Source organism: Rhinoderma darwinii, chromosome 6 (assembly GCF_050947455.1).
Source record: "Rhinoderma darwinii isolate aRhiDar2 chromosome 6, aRhiDar2.hap1, whole genome shotgun sequence".
Classification (NCBI taxonomy): domain Eukaryota; kingdom Metazoa; phylum Chordata; class Amphibia; order Anura; family Rhinodermatidae; genus Rhinoderma; species Rhinoderma darwinii.
Window position 1 is genome coordinate 28903268 of NC_134692.1, and position 19916 is coordinate 28923183.

The 19916-nt window shown below is 39.5% G+C and overlaps 1 protein-coding gene across 1 annotated transcript in view; it reads left to right on the forward strand.

The window, feature by feature from the left end:
- The first annotated feature begins 2490 nt into the window (after positions 1 to 2490).
- The window catches only part of CSRNP3 (cysteine and serine rich nuclear protein 3), a 98332-nt gene continuing 80906 nt past the window's right edge, over positions 2491 to 19916 (forward strand). Inside the window, exon 1 of the mRNA XM_075829391.1 lies at positions 2491 to 2695. The gene's annotated coding sequence lies outside the window, so the exon portion shown is untranslated. The remainder of the gene's footprint in view (positions 2696 to 19916) is intronic.

A 19916-nucleotide genomic window follows, 5' to 3' on the forward strand; every position in this document is an offset into this window, starting at 1 on the left:
GTAGTCTCATGGACAACCTCTTTTCAAAATCAAGCCGGTTGATCGCCACAGGTCCTGCTTATCTCAATCCTGGCGATGAGCTTTTGTCTGAAGCATAATGTAGGATTACATAGCGGGCATTTAAATGAATGGTCGTCCATGAAATGCATGGAGGTGGCAGGTCCACCAGAGCGGAAGCTGCTGTTACAGAGCTGCGCTCCGTTCTGTCACATAAAGGGGTTTCCTAATTCTTTAAAAACTCCCCTCAGCACTAGACCAAACAATCATGGAAACTTGGACCCCTACCTTTTAAAGGCTGAGTATTTCCATTATTACATGAAATTCAGAACATGCGTACTTTGTGATGCTTCTACTGGTCCCATAAAGACCACCAGCGCACTTTACCTAGAGCATTTAGACTCTGTGAAGAATTTAATACAGTTTTTGTCTAAAAAAGATTTTGACTTGGGAGCTTTTCTGCATGCCTGCCCCCCTGCAGATAGTAGAACAGTGGGAGGTTGTACATAAAGATGTCCACATGTGAAGATCCTTAGACACAAAGAAAACTTCCAAGAATTAACATCATGTAAAGTCCTTGAGTTTAAAGGACCTGGAATCTAACAAAGAACTCTACATACTATCAGCTACCGTGAAGTATAGAAATTCTTTGATAAAAATAGACATATGGTAGAGATGTACTAAACCAAGATCTCCCAAAATTCCCCCAAAAAATTAAGAATATTGCATGCACCAAATTTATTATGTGTTTTAAACACTTTTTACTTATACTTCGACAGTTTTAAAAAAGTGTCTAGAAAAAGAGCGCAGCTAAAAGCTGTCGTACAATGCACTTTTTTTCCAGACAAAATATTTGTGTATTTGTACACCAGTCAAAACGTAGTAAAATGAAGAGAAGTGTCTCTAACATGCCTAGTAAGTTGTGCCAAACGTATCATACTTTGTGCTTTATTTTAATGAATTTGGTACAAATCTCTCTATTTTCACCAGCTTGTAAATTGGTGCATCTTCTAACAGTATTGATAAATCTCCCTTAATTTCTTTAATTGTTACCCTGTTGGACATACATATATACATACATCCAGTACATACATAAATAAATACATACATAAATAAATAAATACATACATACATACGGTACATGTGACCTGTGTCTCCCACAAATCGCTAGAATGAAACAGCGGCCACACTCCTCCAAGTGCTGTTCTCCTTTACTTCTGACTTGAACATCGTTGGATCTCCGTTTTAGAAGATGAATGGCAAAAACAAGCTTGGAGGCGCCAAGGTCGACCTCAAGGTAAATTTTCTTATATAGATATACATAAAATGGTGGATTGTGGGCATTTTATTTCTTCAACAGTATTTTAGTTGACCATAACCCACAGTGGCATAAGGGTTTGGAACTTGCTAATAATTTTACAATTTAGGACAAAATAGCGCAATGTGCTTATTTATTAACATCTTTGCCCATCTATTTTCAGCACTGGAGTCAGCAAGCTTTAGAAATTGTCATTCTCCTTATTTAGCGCCGATTGTTTCTTCTAGTCTTCATCTTCAATCTGCATTGTAGTACTGTTCACTGACATTGCTATTCATTGTAATTCCTTCTAGAACACCCGCTTTAATTCCTTTGAAGACCATGCACATTCAAAGACTGTAGCTAAGAACAACGTGGATCCTTTCAGATGCTGCTTGACATCTCCCTATTCCTAGTCACTTTTGACATGAGTGTGAATCCCCATCCTATCCCATTTTCATGACTCAAGTACATCTTCCACTTACACGTTCTCTAGCATTGCAACATGTAAACCACATCCCTGTGAAGGTTCTACCACCTATTAAAATGGGGACAAGACCAACCTAGAACCAGGTCCCCTTTCTTCAGGGGGCCACTAGCAGCTGCATAGGATGTCTCTATCATACATATGCAGTTGGTGCCATATTAGTATTGAACATTTTTGAAACAATAAAGACCTATTGTTTCACCTTTAATAGTCTCTTATATGGTTACCATCTATATGGCCCTACTGCAACACATGTGTAATAATAGGTATAAGGCCGGATTCACACGAGCGTACGGAAAACATGGTTACATTACGGGACAGTTGTCCCGCAGCGAGGCAGTGACACCTAGTGCCATAGATAACTATGATGCTAGGAGCCCGGCTCCCTGCAGTGTGTTCGGTCCAGGAAATGCGGCCGACGTACGGACCGTATATCACAGACCGAACACGCCCTTGTGTGGGAGGCCTAAAAATATTTTTTGCATACAATCTACAATATACAGTTGAAAGATTTACATGTTGCTGTATAGCTGCCTTACAATCGAATGCTGAATAGAAACTTTGCCCCTCGCTAGCCTTCATTTTTCATGCACACATAGACCTTTTTGCCCATTAGCTTCCACTGGCACTCTAATTTCAAGCCCTATGTAATCACAGAGATGCTGGCTTTCTTAGAGACAAGTCCCATGTGATCACACAGGCAGCATTGGCCACTGAGAGGCTGTGCAGTTTCATGCAGAAGGAAATGAGCTTTTGTGTAGAGTGCGGATCTGATGCAGAATATCACAGTCCTCTACGCAGAATACACCGGCTATGCTGAGGCAATACTGAACATTTATAATCATCTGCTATAAACATCATTTTATGTCCCAGTAACCTGTGCCCTGGTGTCGCTACTAGAGAATCTGATTTGGGTAAGTCATCTTTGCCTTGTATTTCTATCTAAGCACAATGCTTTGTGTAGCATCCCTTTGATCTATTGCTCTTTGGACTAGAGGTTATATGCAGAATGTTTGGTTGCATTCATTTAGAATAATGCTTTTACTATGAATCTATAGCAATTCTATATGACAGACTGAACTGTCCTATATGAACCTATATGAAAATATATAGGTTACTAACATAATGATTGACATGATGGGTAATACATTAGGAGGCATTTAAAGATTTTGTTATTAGCTTTGTATAGAGTATAGCTTCACCTTCATTCAATAGAACAAAATATTGATCATTACAGGTTTCTAGAATATTTCATATTTTGTTATTTTTAGAGATTTTCTTCTATGTCAGCATGTTCAGGCTATTGTAGTGCACACAAATGTGTTTATATGCGTATGTGGTTGAATGGGATTACTGTACGCTGCTTAATAGTACTATTATTTATATGTGAGTTATGTATGGATTCAATCTGGATTCTTTTTAATAAATGTGTAATTGATATACGAATTACTATTGCAATTTTAATGAAGAATAGTAAATGATCTATCTCATATCTATCTATCTATCTATCTATCTATCTATCTATCTATCTATCTATCTATCTATCTATCTATCTATCTATCTATCTAACTCATATCTATCTATCTATCTATCTATCTATCTATCTATCTATCTATCTATCTATCTATCTATCTATCTATCTATCTATCTATCTATCTATCTATCTATCATCTTTATAATAGTATTTATTTTAATTGGTATCACATGTATATGGTTATCCTATAAGTAATCTGCTATCACATCTTGCATCTTGTATAAGTTATCTGTTCTAAACAAAATAATAGTAATAATAATAATAATAATTTAAAAAAAACAACTCATATGAAATGCAATTATATATATATATGTTGTTCCAAATTAAATCCATTCAAGATAAAGATGTATCAATGTATCTAATGACTAAAATGTATCTATGTCCGGCTAAATCCAAATGTAGCTGAGCTGAGTTTGTAAGTTGGCGCACCTCATGTAGATTTAACAATGGTTTTCAAAGGACTGCAAGAAAATCTAGTAAATTATCTTAGCCTAGTGATTCACAAAAGAAACATTTTAATGACAAATGTAGCCTTTCAACATCTGTACCAAAGCTATCATAATATGAGATTTGGCATCAATCTCCGTATATCTACTGACCACTAAATTGTTTTGAAAATAGGATCAGAGGATATGCAATCACTTTATATTAATGGGAAATTCTGCTTAAGGCTGGGTTTACACTGTGTGATTTTATTCCGTTTTGTTGTTTTTTTTGTTGATGAACTCCCATTGAGAGACATGACAGCTTATCTACCAAAGCAAAACGCATGCTAAAAGCGCAACACATATGCACAGTGTGAACCCAGCCTAATAGGCTACACATGACTCCACCAGTATTCCTTACATCACCTGTTAAAAATGAGCCAAATGTAACTAAATTCTACATCTAACGTTTCCTAATTGGCCATGAGGTAATGACACCTGTAATTAAATTCAGGTATATCCCAACCAAGAAAATAATTATTGTGTGCTATTGGGAACCCTCAAACCCAAAACAGACATATACATTAGACATCAATACAAAGCATTGCTTAGTAAGACAGTAGATGACTTGTTCACCTGAGTTGTCCACCATAACATACCCACACTCTATGTACAACATGTGTATATATATATATATATATATATATATATGCCTAGGCAAATAACAAACAAATATAGATATGGGATGAAGCAAGGGTATTGATACGAAGTGGTGTCCTAAACTTCTTATTTGGACTAACATTTTAAGATGTTACATTTTTAGGGACATCTAAAGGGAAAATTCATTGGCCAGGCCTGAACCAGTGACATAAGCGAAAAATAATTCATCATAATTTATTACATTTATGGTATGGTCTTATATGGCAGGGTATAGCTATAGCGGGGTGTAGAGATAGCAGTCACATCCGGGCCATGGTGCTTGTGGGTACCCAATGTAAATGGTATACGGTAGATAAAGCCTTGTTCATGATTTTGCATTGTGGCCCCAGAACTTCAAGTTACACCTTTGATGGGAGCCGTATTAAATTGGGACTTGGGGTCACAAGGACATTTTTTTATCATTGTGGCACAAACATATGGGCTCCTCCTTAAATGGCACCATTCTGCTTTACCAACATCTTTGAGCCGTCCAGAAGGACTTTCAAAATGGTATTTGCAGTTTCTTCCTCATGCATTTATGTCTCAAATGCTCCATTTTTTTCCACCTTGGTTCAGTAGCTTTTTAGATACACTTACACACATGACCCCAGAGATGCGATGACGTACCATTAGTGTCCTGACTAAAGTACTCTCTGTTGTAATGGTCACATAGCCGTCACTAAGTACCTTGAAGGGTTGTCATAGCAACATTTACTCTACCCTCATAAAAATAATGACATGAATGTCTGTTATATACTGTAAATCAAACGTGTAAATTCAAAAGGTGTAAAAAAATTAAATGTTTATTTTTTTTATAAATTGTATTAAAGTAAAGTTTCTTGAATGTTTATTATTTTCAAATGTTTTTCACAGGCCTATGAAAATTACTCTACATTCACACATGCGTTACAGATGAAGACAAATACATTCATGAAACTGTAATAGGTTAGGCCTGAAAGTGAATGTCCATCCGTGAACACAATTATTGTTTTTTTAATCTAAATAGGTTTAAAATTCTGTGTAAATTAATTTCTTAATATATTTTTATATCGGTTGAAGCACCATTTTTCTGATACAAAGCTCCAAATCTCCTCCATTGACATAGATTTGAACGATAACATGCTAGCTGTTTGCAGGCACCACTAGAGGGAGCTTAGGAGCCTTCTGCATACTGTTATACATAGGACTCAATAACAAGATACAGTGAAGGAAATAAGTATTTGATCCCTTGCTGATTTTGTACGTTTGCCCACTGTCAAAGACATGAACAGTCTAGAATTTTTAGGCTAGGTTAATTTTACCAGTGAGAGATAGATTATATATAAGAAAAAAAAAAGAAAATCACATTGTCAAAATTATATATATTTATTTGCATTGTGCACAGAGAAATAAGTATTTGATCCCTTTGGCAAACAAGACTTAATACTTGGTGGCAAAAGCCTTGTTGACAAGCACAGCAGTCAGACTTTTTTTGTAGTTGATGATGAGGTTTGCACATATGTTAGATGGAATTTTGGCCCACTCCTCTTTGCAGATCATCTGTAAATCATTAAGATTTCGAGGCTGTCGCTTGGCAACTCGGATCTTCAGCTCCCTCCATAAGTTTTCTATGGGATTAAGGTCTGGAGACTGGCTAGGCCACTCCATGACCTTAATGTGCTTCTTTTTGAGCCACTCCTTTGTTGCCTTGGCTTTATGTTTCGGGTCATTGTCGTGCTGGAAGACCCAGCCACGAGCCATTTTTAATGTCCTGGTGGAGGGAAGGAGGTTGTCACTCAGGATTTGACGGTACATGGCTCCATCCATTCTCCCATTGATGCGGTGAAGTAGTCCTGTGCCCTTAGCAGAGAAACACCCCCAAAACATAATGTTTCCACCTCCATGCTTGACAGTGGGGACGGTGTTCTTTGGGTCATAGGCAGCATTTCTCTTCCTCCAAACACGGCGAGTAGAGTTAATGCCAAAGAGCTCAATTTTAGTCTCATCTGACCACAGCACCTTCTCCCAATCACTCTCAGAATCATCCAGATGTTCATTTGCAAACTCCAGACGGGCCTGTACATGTGCCTTCTTGAGCAGGGGGACCTTGCGGGCACTGCAGGATTTTAATCCATTATGGCGTAATGTGTTACTAATGGTTTTCTTGGTGACTGTGGTCCCAGCTGCCTTGAGATCATTAACAAGTTCCCCCCGTGTAGTTTTCGGCTGAGCTCTCACCTTCCTCAGGATCAAGGATACCCCACGAGGTGAGATTTTGCATGGAGCCCCAGATCGATGTCGATTGACAGTCATTTTGTATGTCTTCCATTTTCTTACTATTGCACCAACAGTTGTCTCCTCACCCAGCGTCTTACTTATGGTTTTGTAGCCCATTCCAGCCTTGTGCAGGTCTATGATCTTGTCCCTGACATCCTTAGAAAGCTCTTTGGTCTTGCCCATGTTGTAGAGGTTAGAGTCAGACTGATTAATTGAGTCTGTGGACAGGAGTCTTTTATACAGGTGACCATGTAAGACAGCTGTCTTTAATGCAGGCACCAAGTTGATTTGGAGCGTGTAACTGGTCTGGAGGAGGCTGAACTCTTAATGGTTGGTAGGGGATCAAATACTTATTTCTCTGTGCACAATGCAATTAAATATATATAATTTTGACAATGTGATTTTCTTTTTTTTTTATATATAATCTATCTCACTGGTAAAATTAACCTAGCCTAAAAATTCTAGACTGTTCATGTCTTTGACAGTGGGCAAACTTACAAAATCAGCAAGGGATCAAATACTTATTTCCTTCACTGTAGTATGCAGTAAGCTCCCATGCTCCCTCTAGTGGTGGCTGCAGGCAGACCCTTCCTTTTATCTAATCTCATACAGCCCTTTTAGACTTTTTCAATATGACATCTCCAATTTCTGTCATAAGTGTCAGAATACTGTACAGTATATCCCTTCTGCCTCCATACTTTGTACTGAATATCTGCAGTGCTATAATAATAGCAGAGATCATTCTAAAATATAGACTAATAATAATTAGACCCACATATCATTTATAATGCTATTTTCCACTTATTATGCTTGAAGTGAATCAGAATATTTTTTTTAAACAAAAATGGGAACGGATTCCAGCAAATCAGAGAAGTTAAACATTTTGAAAGGGAAGGTTCGGACATCGTTTGTATCTTTTCCTCTCTAGGATTCGTTGCCATTTTAGGTATTAATACAACCCTCCTACACTCATGTGATCCAGCATTAAATGTTATTCTAACGTCAACGTTTTCTCGAATCTATCCTGTCCCCTTAACTTGAACTGCTCCCATTGAGCTCTGTTGGCTTCAATATAAAAATCCTGATCCCACCGTGAAACTACGTTAGATGCTGTTATTTGTAGAGGCGCTCATTCTATTCACTGTATGTGGGAAGAAGCCAAATTCTTTTTGCTTGTTACAACGCTATTTTTAAGAGCATTTAGACAGGTGACGGTTAATATTTTTGCATTGCAGGAGGTAATCACATTGTGACTTTTAATGCCCAATTATAAAGAGCATTCACGTGAATAGATCGCACGGGTTGACAGTATAATTGACCTCTTGAAATACCTATATTCATAAGTTATTATATGCTCACTGCATTTCCATAGGCAGGAATTCTATGAAATGTGTGTTATATTTATTTAAGATTTAAAGATTTTTTTCTTTATCTCAATAGTTCCAAAAAGATGTGCTGATTCATTTAATGATATATCTTTATAGGGTTTGGAGCTCCAATTTTGTATTACAGCGCCCCAAATCCTCTATTTCCCTTCACACAGCCATAGAGTTAAATTATAAGATCCTGACCAATTGGGGGAGATTAGGAGCTTAAAGAGGCTCTGTCACCAGATTTTGCAACCCCTATCTGCTATTGCAGCAGATAGGCGCTGCAATGTAGATTACAGTAACGTTTTTATTTTTAAAAAACGAGCATTTTTGGCCAAGTTATGACCATTTTTGTAGTTATGCAAATGAGGCTTGCAAAAATCCAAGTGGGTGTGTTTAAAAGTAAAAGTCCAAGTGGGCGTGTATTAGGTGCGTACATCGGGGCGTTTTTAATACTTTTACTAGCTGGGCGCTGTGAAGAGAAGTAACATCCTCTTCTCTTCAGAACGCCCAGCTTCTGACAGTGCAGATCTGTGACGTCACTCACAGGTCCTGCATCGTGACGGCCACATCGGCAGCAGAGGCTACAGTTGATTCTGCAGCAGCATCAGCGTTTGCAGGTAAGATCGACTTACCTGCAAACGCTGATGCTGCTGCAGAATCAACTGTAGCCTCTGGTGCCGATGTGGCCGTCACGATGCAGGACCTGTGAGTGACGTCACAGATCTGCACTGTCAGAAGCTGGGCGTTCTGAAGAGAAGAGGATGTTACTTCTCTTCAGAGCGCCCAGCTAGTGAAAGTATTAAAAACGCCCCGATGTACGCACATAATACACACCCACTTGGACTTTTACTTTTAAACACACCCACTTGGACTTTTGCAAGCCTCATTTGCATAATTACAAAAATGGTCATAACTTGGCCAAAAATGCTCGTTTTTTAAAAATAAAAACGTTACTGTAATCTACATTGCAGCGCCTATCTGCTGCAATAGCAGATAGGGGTTGCAAAATCTGGTGACAGAGCCTCTTTAAGACAAAACTGTTGTTGAGTTCAATGGGAACTGTAAAAGCTGTCTTCAGTTAGCTCCCCCTAGTGGTGGCTGTAGGCAGCCAGAAAGTTTGCATTTAACTCTGTGGCTATTTGAGGAGAATGGGGGGTCTTGTGACCCCCATTGTGTCAAGTAATACGTCGGCCAAAAAGGGTGGAGAAGAAGGAGAGAGCAGGCAGAGCATGTGTGCTGCTCTCTCTATTAAAGGGATGTACTGAAATATTTGAAATATTTATAACATGCCCTACTGATACGCCTTCTAGAAAAAAAGTTAATTAATGCAACTCTATTGATCATTTCTAAAAGAGAGAAATATAACAGGCAAAAAGGATGTAGGTCAAATATGGGAACTGTCATTGCAAAAATGGGAAGAATGCCATACTAGTAGTAACATTATACTGTTAATGTTAATTAGAGAATTGGGTTTAATCACCTTCTGTAAATTCATTGGAGATCTCTGATGCTTATTATCTAAAATGTCTGATTTTTGGAAACTTCAGGTAAAGTCATCACTGAGTCATGATGTAAATGTAGGTCATCGTGGCATCTAGAGGGATCCCTATCCCCATCCCTAACACAGCAGCTTGACATAAAACATGTAATTATTTTATGTTAGTTTTTACTTTAAACTGTCATGTAAATTAATTCTAATTATTTGGTTGACAATAACATACCTGCAAATGCCATTACAAGAAAAGAACATGGGCTTTAAATAATTCAATGTTTTAATTGTAGGGCTATGGGGGTGAGAGGCAAGCATGTTACCCATTCTCAGAGCTGGGACAAGACAAGCTTTGTTGGTGCCCAATGCGGTGGCTTCAGAAGATGCCCCCCCCCCTCGGTCCCTAAAGTTTAGCATGATACAATCATTTATTTAACTGCCCCTGTTGATCTATTTAACACCAATCACTAATGTTTCAATCCATAAATTGCACCCTTAAGTGCCACTATAGGAGATAGCCTACTCTGCTGACCCATAGTCTCACCACTGCCCTTGCTAAACCCTATATATTAAAGTAAAATGGCCATCTGAATCTTTTTAAAATGGCACACATAAATGGCATCTCAGAACAGTTTTACATGAACACCAAAACTTAGGTTATAACTTTACAATGTCAGACTTGAGATTTCTTGGACCCAGCATAGGAAATTACTCTGAGGGCCCAGCCCCAATCTATTCAGAACATCTCCATGTCCATTTTAATTGTACCATAAACTTTATTATTATCATTGTACATATACCATATATCAGCAATACCATTCTATAGGTTATTTATGAATCATCCCATAAGAAATAACCTCTATTGGCAAGTCAGCCCCAAATGGGATTGTCTACTGCTGGACCTTTAGAGCTCATTATTGTGTGAGAGCTTCGGCCCTGGAGGATTTTATGGTACTTAGGTGGACCAGCCTGACTCTCTTTTTAAAATTTGTGCCAATTTGCAAAAATTCCCTATAGTAGTGGTCTCCAACTGTAGCTCTCCTGCTGTTACGAAACTATAACTCCCAGTATGCTGTGGATAATTCAACAATTCAATAGTTTTATTGCTAATTTATTTTCCAAAAAGAACCAGTAACGTGTACAGATATATTTAATGCAATAAACCACTTTGTAGCAAGTATAAATAATAAAGGCGGTAACATTATACAAGCAATAAGTGCAGTGCTAACAATGTAATGTTTGTTGCAGAATAAATGCAACCGCAGCGACACACACATTCCTATATAAATGATGTATTACTGTTGCACATGTAAAGTTACTACCTTACCATCACTTACACAATATAATGAGTTTTCTCTACTAGGCTGCACGATTATTAAATCAGATCTAAATGTAAACAGGAGTGATGACTTCATAGTTGTATTCTTCAATTTGATTGCAATCGGTGGGTAATAGGAAGTGACTTTTCCATGGGCAAATTGTGTGCGCGTTCCCCTTTGTCTGAGCATACATGTTCAAGCTGTCGGAAAGGATCAAGCTGTTATATTTGTTACCGGAGGTCTGAGGCCATGCAGTATTTTAAAGTGCATTAGCTTCAGGTACTGGCAATGCAAATACGAGGTATATAGGTTCCTGGACATGACCTTGTTTAAAAGCTATTGACCTGATTGTAGCAGTCTGGGATCATCTTAGAGGAGAAAGGATGCATATGGCAGCTTTGATAAATGTGGTGGTTAATGGATGTACAGTATACCTAGAGCCGCAAATGTAAATTTCCATTGAGTTAGAAGAACGAGGTTTACTGTCTATGCACTTTTCTAAAATTCTGCGAATTTCGTTGACAATTAATTTGAAGCTAATTAAGGATGATGAGGGTTATTTTTCAGGTTCCGCTCTGTACTGATAATTGACTTGGATCTCAGTAGTCTATGGAATATTCTTGGAATAACTTGGAATATAAACTATTGCACATGCGAGACACGGCACCATTTCATTCAATGGATTTTGTAATTTGACGCCATGGTAGAAATTATGATTTGCAGAAACCTTTGGTGAGCACTGAACGATCCTGTCATTCTAGAAATTACTAAATCTGGTTCAATTAATTGTTCTCTTGTGGGAAGAGCTTTAATATTTTATCATTTCGGTTTTCCTGCTATTGAGACAAAGAAGAGAGGGAGCCCCATGGCAAAGATCAAAATACCCTCCCCCCATTATGGTGCCAGGTTTTGTCACACAGGACAGAAAGGACTAAAATGACCGGTGTACACCCCCCCCCCCCACCCACCCTTTCCTTGACTCTTGGGCCAATTCCTCACCCCCTTGTTTGCTAACAATGCAGTTTCTATGGAGAGAGGAGTCCTACACAGGTTCTCACCATTCAATAGCAAATAGGGTGGAACCAACCAGGACTGGGCCCCTCTCTCTAAGGGCCACAAAGCAGCAGCATGGTTTTCCTCTATGGTCTATATGAGCTTGTATTCAGATAATCACCATTAAAATCCTGTCCAGGCAGAAGTGCACTACAGTGTAAAATTATAAAGAGTAGATAAAAATGCAGAATTTTTACAGTATCCTAAATTCAGTACATTTTATATATATGTATGTATGTATATATATATATATATATATATATATATATATATACAGTATATATAATTTTTATTTTATGTAAGTTTTGATTATGATTAGCAAACAAAGCTGCATCGGTGGCTGCAATATCTCGGGTTCCTCTCGAATTTAATTGGACATGCGAGACGCAATAATTCAACCTTTACAAACGTGCTGATTTCATGTAAAAACAGGTAGATACTAGACATGTAAGAACGTGAGATTCTGAACCCCATGGTTTACCCCAAACTGTCATAATGGAAACAAAGCTGCATTTATCTCTATTTACGTGTCTAGTATCCCTCTTTGATCATATAAAATATTCCGAGGCGAGCAGAAGTGGAAGGGTTAAATAAATTATACACTTCCAAGACAAATTCTTCCAAGAATGTCTGGTGCCAGCCAGTGATTTCCCACCAGATGTCGTCCATTACACCAATACAAATCCTGGTTCGCCTCTTTTCTCAGTTGTCATGACAACCATGATTCCGAGCTGCAAAACATACCATATGGCGGTGAGATATCTGTTTTCTATGCAATGATAAAAAATGTGCTGCTCTGCCGCAGAACAGAGCGAGATAACAATGCAATGGCTGAACTAATCCTGGTGCAATGAAAGGGTTAAGGATGATGTCCGCTATTCTCATCAGGGAAGACACAGTGCAGTTCTTTGCTGAACAGAATGACTGATAACATGGCGGGTTGTCATAATCAAGCTGCACATTATGTACCTACTGGAATCTGCAAGGACAGACGGAAGCATCCTGTGTGCAATGCATGCTGGGACTTGGACATTCATTCTGTTAATCATCTTCCTCATCAGCAGAGGATCCCTGGATGAATAGGACGCACAATGAAAAAGACTTTCCTGTGAAATCCATGGTCCCCGCTATATTTTATAAAGCATTCTAACATTGAATAGGAAATAAAATAAATTGGACAGTTTATGATCTCAAAGAACCTTAAAGCACTAAAATCACCTAAATTATATATTTTAAGGGTTATTCCGCCAAGAGTAGGGGAAAAGTAAGTGTATGCCCTTGAGTTGCCTATAGCTGATGTCATCACACTTCCTTTATAGACATATTATCCCGCTTGACACATACTAGTAAATGCTGAGTGGGTAGTATGCTACTCCTTCACCAAGTCTGCCATACGTAAAACCCTCTGCCACTGCTCTCCGTGCCAGACCACTTCTTATACAGTTCACCTATGTGCCTGACCACTCCTTCGACTGTTCACCTATGTTCCAGACCACTCCTTCTACTGTTCACCTATGTGCCAGACCACTTCTTCTACTGTTCACCTATGTGCCTAACCACTCCTTATACAGTTCACCTATGTGCCTGACCACTCCTTCTACTGTTCACCAATGTGCCAGACCACTTCTTCTACTTTTCACCTATGTGCCTGACCACTCCTTATACAGTTCGCCTATGTGCTACACCACTTCTTCTACTGTTCACCTATGTGCCAGACCACTTCTTCTACAGTTCACCTATGTGCCAGACCACTCCTTCTACAGTTCACCTATGTGCCAGACCACTTCTTCTACTGTTCACCTATGTGCCTGACCACTCCTTATATAGTTCGCCTATGTGCTACACCACTTCTTCTACTGTTCACCTATGTGCCAGACCACTTCTTCTACAGTTCACCTATGTGCCAGACCACTCCTTCTACTGTTCACCTATGTGCCAGACCACTTCTTCTACTGTTCACCTATGTGCCTGACCACTCCTTATACAGTTCACCTATGTACCAGACCTTTTGTTCCTTAGCTACCTAATGTGACAGACCACTCTTTTCTCAAATCACCTACTTCCCTAAATTTGTCTATGACCCAAATTGCTTCTTTTCGAATTCAAATTACATTTTTCATCCGTAAATATGTAAAAAAAAAAAAAAAAAAAAGAACATTGCATCCAGTGATTATAGAAAATAAAATAATATCATGTCTGCCGGAGAAGGATTTCAAGAACATGGGGAGTCAATACGGGACATTGGTTTGATTTGTTGTTTTGTTAGATGTTTATCCTTTTAATTGAGCCTTGTAGTATGTGGCGAGATCTATCAGTGCATGGCCAGCATCGCTCTACTAAGTAATACCGCTATAACGCATATGAAATAATGTTTCCATTTGCTTGTAAAATCAATAGCAGCTTTAAAAGACTTTACATGTATCAGTATCTTGGAGAACACCACCAACCACACAAAGTCTTGGAAATCTGTAAGTGTTTTGGGTATAAAATTAGAGATCTGCTGCTCTGAAGTGAAAAGCTTTGTAGAAGGCAGATTGCATTTAATATCAGTATCAAAAGATTGTCATAAAATCAAAGCTGTCTGCTGTGGATGAAGGGAACATTAAAGGGTGCGAGACGTCAGCTAGATATTAAAACAAGAAGAAACTGATTGCATCATACAAAAATAGTGCAATATGATGTGCTGTCCTGTTATGATGTACATGGTATGTGCCACTTTTACTCTACAATCAATAGCAATGGATTGAATAACTACTGGAAAAAAAATCAATACAGAAGTAGCAGAGTTGAGTTTGTCCTTTGGCACAACTTATTTTGATAATGTAATGTGTTATTAAAAGTTTCCCACTTGATTATTCTATGTGTGAATAAATAGTGATAAACGAAGAGTATATGTAAAGTACCATATAAACTATCATAATATTTGCCACAGTTCAGGGCTCATGCACACAACCGAATAATGGTTCCTTGTTTAGATCTGTAATAGGACTCCCCAAGAAATCTATGGGCCAATACTGTACCTTCTATTCCTTCATCTGTATAAACTCAGGAGAAGAAAACTTGTGGCTGTACTGTACCATTATATGCAGTCCTACATAAGTATTCTCCCCTAGGAAAAATATTGTGCAGTGCGGAGGCACCAAATGGCAGAACACAGTGCTTATGGGTCCTTCGACTGTTAGGTGAACATACATATAGATTGTTGGCATTTACAACATGTTGATGGATGGACAGATGTTCTATGGAAAGTCTTACATCCAATCAGATTCCTGTGCCTCCATATACAATCTTATACCTCCATATTGGCCTATTCTGTACCTAGATCCTGAAAATCAGAGCCTATGCCAGTATAAAATTAAAATCAACAACGGCCAGCCTGTATTAATACATAAACACTGTAATTTTTACAATTTGGAAAATTGATTATTAATAAATCCCTTTACAAACACATCCCCTGTTAAAAAATTTAAAAACAGTGCAAGACTCACTCTTTATATTTTCCCTGAACATTTTAAATGTCTGTGCTAAAAAAAAAAATGGAGACAGGTAAAGTAACTACAAGTAAATTGGAAAAAAAAATTGATTATGCTAACCACCAATCCCTAACTTAAGCATCACCCCTTCAAACACATTTCATGTTTAAAAACTCATGCACATGCAAAGTCATGTGCACTGACTCTCTACTGCGACACGCTTGTCCCTATGGGTTTGCACTAACATAAATATATAATGGTTTGTTATGTATTAAGTATTACCCTACTTTATAAAACACAATATACAAAGACCAATATTATCACTATACAGTGACCATGTAGTGGTAGATACTAGTTCTAAACAGGTGCTCTGCAGACGATATTACTGAAAACAGTACAGTTAAATCTAATGACTCACAGGTGATGTCTTCTGTGATTGTAGTTATTCGCTTCTCTAGTCTTTTCCATCTGGCCCAGACAACCTAAATACTTTTTCCAGCCATAACTTGTGCCTGCAGAGTTTGTTGCCCAGACATCTTTGGCTCCTCACTTTTCCAACACTCTCCTTACCTTTTCCCAACCTATACAAACTCCCCATCCGGCTGCTACCACCAAAAGCCTGTTGCTGCCTAATTTGCCCCTAGTACTGTACTTACTGTATTGCACAGTGCCCCCAAATACTGTACTTTAGAAATAATGGTGTCATAACTATAGTTACCCCCAAAAAAGTAGTGTGGCACTACTTTTTTGGGGGTTACAATAGTTATGACACCATTATTTCTAAAGTACAGGACTCCTGAAAACAGTAGTAACAGATCGATATTGCACCAATAAATAATAGTGGCCAACAGATAGTGCCCCATACTGTACCCCAGACGGTAGTGGAGCCCCAGGTGGTAATAGTGTACTACACAGTTAAAGTGCCCCCCTTTCTGTCACACAAAATAATAGTGCCACATTTTGTACATAACGCAGTAATAGTGCCCCCACACAGTAATTGTTATCCTCTCAGTGCCCACAAACATTAAACAGTGCCATCTTTAGGCTTCACACAGTAATAGTGCTTCTCTTAGTGCCACACGGTAATAATGCCCATTTTTTGACCCTACATAACAACAATAATTACTGTTGTCCCCTTTGTGTCCTCTATAAAATAATAATACCCCCTTTTCCCTCCAAAATAGTAATAACAACCCCCTTTGTACACCCACACAAAATAAACTAGCTTTATGTACCCTAATAAATTTTCCCAGGAAATAATAAAACCCTGTCCCCACGATGAGTGGAACGGCTAAGGCCTCTTCTGCCCTGTGAAATTAGCAGGGCGCTGATGTCCTGTGCACCGCCAGCTTGTAGACGACTTGTATGGCACAGACCTAAAGTGGCCTGTAAACTATGTGAGAGCTCTTTCATAGATTTCAACTATAACCACGCCCTGTGGATCCGGGGGACCAAACCAAAAGGGCCTGGTGCTGGCAACGCCACTGGTGATGGCACAGTTTAGAGAAGTGATTCATATCCACTAAATTTTCCTTGCAGACAATGTTGTGTAATTGGAGAACACACGCAACTGGATGTTGTTACAAGTGTCTCATTTGAACTTCTTCATGTCAGTCTGCATTCCCATATCCAAAGTGCAATTATCTTGTACATGGAACGTGCAGATGTTCTTCAGTAAGACGCCTGCCTATCTGCATATGTTAGTACAACATCAATAGCCCATATGACATCACAATCAATACAATACTGCAAGAGGCAGATAAGCGTCACATAATGGATTAAAGTCATTCCGTAGAGCTCCAGGTAAAAAAAAAGATTCAGCAATACTAAGTACGCTGGAAAACTTGTGCTATATTTCCATGTACACCAGTATAGTAAACGCACTTGAAGGGGTTGTCCACTTTAAATAACCCCTTCTCACATGAAAAGTACCTTGACAACGAGCTGATCGTGGGGTAACATGGAACCCAACCCCCCCCCCCATGCTCAGTACACAGTAGGATCCTTAACTCCCTCTAGTGGTGGCTAAAATTATATAATTTCACTCTATGACTATGCAAGGGATTTGGAGCTCTAAATCAGAAAAACTGAGAGGCACCCGCTATAAAGATTTAAGAAATATATGAGAGCAAAATGTGTTCAAGGGTGGATATTTACTATAAGGTTACATATACTGTACTACAATTAACATTTTACATAATGTAGGACATGTTAACTTCTCAGATAGATGAGGTTTTATTTATGTAAGACTACAACTTGTATGCTCCGCAGTGTTTTCTGGAAATTAGAGTATGGCTAGAGCTATTATATATTTCATTCAATGTCATTTTAAGAAAATTAGAAAAAGTTAGATTGAAAATAGTGGAATGATATATATTTAATTTATTATGCAATTTTTAAATCATAAGATTTTTTATGTATAGATTTTCTTAATTTTTGGAGCAATGGGTGACAACACTAGTTTTTAGTAAAAAAATTAAATAAAATCTGTTGCTGCCTGGAAAGCATCCAATGTCTGGTTAATTGCTGTTGGTAGATCTTATTAGGGCTTATCAGTACCAGGACATACCACATGCATTTCATAGTTTCATAGGTTGTAAAAAGACAGAGGTCCATCAAGTTTAACTTTTCTTGATCAATTATAATTCTTTCATTACTAGATTATTTATGACCCTCAATGCCATTTGTCAGTAAATCAAAATCTAGCTCTTTTTTGAATGCTGAACACAGTATCTGCCATTACTAGCTTTTGGTTAGGGACAGGGCCGCCATCAGGAATTTCAGGGCCCCCTACAGCTAAATTTTCTGGGCCCCCCTACCGTGGCACCGCCTGTTAACGGTACTCCGTCCAGCACTATATCATGGTACCCAGGGCCGCCATCAGGGGGGGTATTAGGGGTACTGATGTGAGAGGCCCGGCCAAACCTAATTGAAAGGGGGGCCCGGCAAACTGCCGCGACTTGCCTTTGGTAGAAAAAAAACAGGCCCCTGCAATGGGGCCCGTTTTTTTCACCAAAAGAATGTCATGAGCTGCGGGCCCCCCTTTCAATTAGGTTTGGCCAGGCCTCTCACATCAGTACCCCTAATACCCCCCCTGATGGCGGCCCTGGGTAGCATGGGGGCCGTCAAACACCGCCGCCCGTGCGACCGATCGCGCGCACCCGCAAACTCCCGCGCATGCGCTGCGGCGACCGCCTGGAACCGCGCACCGAATTTTGAGGCAGATTTTGACCTGCCCACACTATCTTGCCGCGTTTTTTGCCCGCTGCGATTGAGGACAGCAGACAGAAAACGCAGGGAAAAATGCATTTTCTGCCTCCCATTGATTTCGATGGAAGGTCAGAGGCGGAACCGCGGCAAGAAAGGACGTGCTGCTTTTTCTTTTTTCCGCGACTGGCTCCCATTGATTTCAGATTAAATCAATGGGAGGCGGTTTTGGAAGTTGTTTGGCTCTGATTCTGACGCAGTGTCCGAGTCAATATCAAGGCCCAAAAACTCTGTGAACTGGGCCTTATTGTTAGGGCTTATTCAGACGAACGTGTAATACGTCCGTGCAACGCGCGTGATTTTCACGCGCCTCGCACGGACCTGTTACTCTATGGGGCCGTGCAGACTGTCAGTGATTTTCACGCGCCTCGCACGGACCTATGTTACTCTATGGGGACGTGCAGACTGTCAGTGATTTTCACGCAGCGTGTGTCCGTGTGTCCGCTGCGTAAAACTCACGACATGTCCGATATTTGTGCATTGTTCGAGCATCACGCACCCATTGAAGTCAATGGGTGCGTGAAAATCCCGCCCAGCACTTCCGCAGCCGTATAAACCATGAATGAAAACAGAAAAGCACCACGTGCTACAAACATACAAACAGAGTGTCATAATGATGGTGGCTGCGCGAAAATCACGCAGCCGCGCATCATACGCTGCTGATACACGGAGCGGTTATGACCTTTTGCATGCACAAAACGCCACGTTTTTGCGCGCGCAAAAAGCACACGCTTGTGTGAATCCGGCCTTAGGGTAGGAACACACTAGGCATGAACGCTGCGGATTTTATGCAACACATTTTATTGTGGATAATCCGCAGCGTATCACAGTCGCAGCAGAGGGGGTCAGATATGAACAAATCTCACCCACACGCTGCAAAAATAATGGACCTGCCGTGTGGCTTTTGGCTTTTTAAGCCGCAGCGTGTCAATGTATTCTGCAGAATCGCTGCTCCTCTGTTGCGGAAATGCTGCGGTTCTGCCGCAAAAAACACACATGAGAAAAAAAAAAGGCACTTTTTTAAATTTATAAAAAAGTTTAGACTTACCCCGGCCGTAGTCCTGGTGACGCGATCCTCTATTCTTAGTGCAGCCCGGCCTCCTGTCAAGACGTTTCATCCCATGTGACCGCTGCAGCAGTCACATGGTCTACAGCGTCATCCCAGGAGGCGGGGCTACGTTCAGAAGAGAGAGATGCGTCACCTAAACTACAGCCGGGGTAAGTCTAAACTTTTTTTCCCTGCAGGA